At 31.7% G+C, this 2,594-nt stretch overlaps 1 non-coding gene across 1 annotated transcript; it reads right to left on the bottom strand.

The window, feature by feature from the left end:
• Positions 1–1,697: 1,697 nt before the first annotated feature.
• LOC111756996 (small nucleolar RNA SNORA1) lies at positions 1,698–1,829 on the bottom strand. Its single transcript, XR_002791382.1, has one exon. It is a non-coding gene; the product is annotated as a small nucleolar RNA SNORA1 (small nucleolar RNA).
• Positions 1,830–2,594: the final 765 nt, after the last annotated feature.

Below are 2,594 nucleotides of genomic sequence, written 5' to 3'. Positions count from 1 at the left end.
AAGTTGACAATATGCAACTTATCAATTAGTGATTTCTTACTGTTTATTTTTCTGACATGCTGTATTATTTCTACCTTTTTTTCTGGTTTTTTTTCTCTTTAAATAAAAGAAAGGACAGTAGGTTCTCTATATATCTTCTTTACAGATTTCAGTTACTTGGAAGTAGCTGGCATTTCCTGAAAGATCATGGGAAGCCTCAGATTAGTGAGAAATACAAAATGAAATCCATATCTTGAAAGTAGCTATCCTTCTCAGGATTTTGGGAGATCATATTAAGATGACAATAATTCTATCAAGGAAAAACACTACAGAAAGAGACACTGTCAATTTTTCCATTTAAGTGTCAACTGTGCCATGTTAAATATAGTTTCTAATAAACTGCTGGATTTGAATTATGACTCTCTCAGTGATTTATGACACAAAAGGAATATTAGGAAACTTTTATTTACATCAATTTTCTCCATGATATATTGGAGATAATGGTTCCTACCTCACAGAATTTTGAAATAAATGAAATGAAACAACATGTGTAGAATATTGAGCTAATGCCTACAACCATAAATGTGGTTAATAAATACTAGTCATTATTATTACTATCATTAGCCAAACATTTCTTATCAAAGAAAGCACTATCGTTTGTACTCAAATGCAACCTAACCTATATCCTTAAATAATAGCCCCATGGAGAGTCTCATCTTAGGAGAGTAAGTAAACAGGAAACTACTATTCAGTATAATACGCCAGTAATTCCTCTTTAAAATTTCTCTAACTTCTCATAAAAAATGTTTCTACAGCCATAGAGAAAACTATCTATTTGAAACGTCCAGATGACTTTCTCACATGTATATTTGATATGGTGAATTCTTGTAAATAGTCAGTACTTTTGTTTCTCCTCTATTCTTCTGTTTTTCAGGAAATATTCTCTCTACTCACTTAGTTCCCCAACTGGACTCGTCTATGATTTTTTTTTTTTTTTTTTTTTTTTTTTTTTTTTTTTTTTGGTACCGAGGATCACACTAATGACCTCATACTTGCCAGACAGGTGCTTACACCCTTGAGCTAAATTCCCAGACTGACCTCTACTTCTTCTTCAGTCCACCCATCATAAGTCATTCTGATTTTTTCTACAAAATACACTTCAAGTATTAACTATTTCTCTGCATTTCTAATACTGACTCTTCAGGGAGCCATCGTTATTTTTTTCTGAGATTATTGTAATAACCTGTAACTGGCCCAGAAGTAGAAAGTTTATATTATTATCCAAATTTTACATCTACGTCTCCAAAACACATATTGTAAAGCAAGCTTATTCCAAAGTCACATACAGAAATATGCAATATAGGAGCATTAGGAGTTTTTGTTTTTTAATTTAATTTTATTTAAGGAATTTAATATGATTTCTTTAACACTCTTTAAGAAGACTGTCTTCAAGACAGCCTTTTTAAAAAAGAACTTGATGCTTATTCCAATCATTCCATGTGCCCACAACTGTTTTACCTTCACTTGAATTATGAACAATGATAACTTCAAAATTCCTGAGATCTTATTATCCAAATTTCTTCTGCCAAATTATATTTTAGGAGTCTAGAATTTGAATTGTACATTGTATTGCTATTTTGCCACATGATCTAGATTCTGTATTATTCCTTAACCATTCATTTAGAACATTGAAAGTCAATGTTTTCAATTGTTAGGTAAAACATTACAATTCTCATTGTCATCACTGTAAACTTTTACTGAGACAGAAGTATGAGCTGTATCTCAATTTTAGCCACGTTGAACAATTTGAACATCAATGAACATTGCCCATTCTAATTTAGAATGAGGCTTTAGCATTTTTGTTTGACATGGTACGGTCAATAAATTAATGTTGTAACTATGTCTTTAAGAAGAGTCATTTAGCGTTTCTGAAATCTTTTGGTACAGAAGAGGAAAGCACAGACAGCATATTTGCAGTTCATTTTTAAATCTCCAAGAATTTTATAATTACAATTGAGGTCTCATTTTTAGGGCGACTTCTGGAATTCAAATGTATTACATAATCTGGGTTTAGTTGTTGAAATTTAAAAAGGTTTGTGTCCTTTGGCATCACTTAGGTGATCTGAAGAAGTCTTTTATTGACTCTTTTCAAATAGAGAGCCCTTCTTTCTGGGAAATTACCAAAAAATCATATCTTAAAACTTTATGTTTTGTCCACTAGAAAAATCTATCACAGAAAGTCAATGTTCTGTGTCATTAAGAACCAAAGTCCAAAGTAGAGATACAGCACTGAAAAGGAAAAAAGAAATTAAACATTAAAAGAAAAATGAAGTATATTTTCAAGAGGAAACCTTGTAAGAAAGACCTTTATTTTTTACCATATGTACTTAAATTACACGCTTTGCAATTCACTTCTTTCAAAGGAATAAAAATAAGAAGAGGATTACAGACCTTATACTGATGTTTCTTCAAGGGTACATTCAGATGGGTTTAGCATTTACAGTGCTGGACACTGGAAAAGGAATAGCATCCTCTATAATGGATGAGCTTTGTACGGGCCAAAATACAGCAAAAGCCTAGGCATCCTGTAAGCAAGCAAGAATTCTGCCAGCAGA

The sequence above is a fragment of the Cavia porcellus genome, unplaced genomic scaffold (genome assembly GCF_034190915.1).
Source record: "Cavia porcellus strain 051 isolate PalLab524CR breed Dunkin Hartley unplaced genomic scaffold, mCavPor4.1 scaffold_11, whole genome shotgun sequence".
NCBI lineage: Eukaryota > Metazoa > Chordata > Mammalia > Rodentia > Caviidae > Cavia > Cavia porcellus.
Note: the sequence above shows the minus strand (reverse complement) of the source record. Positions and strands in the feature narration are given on the sequence as shown.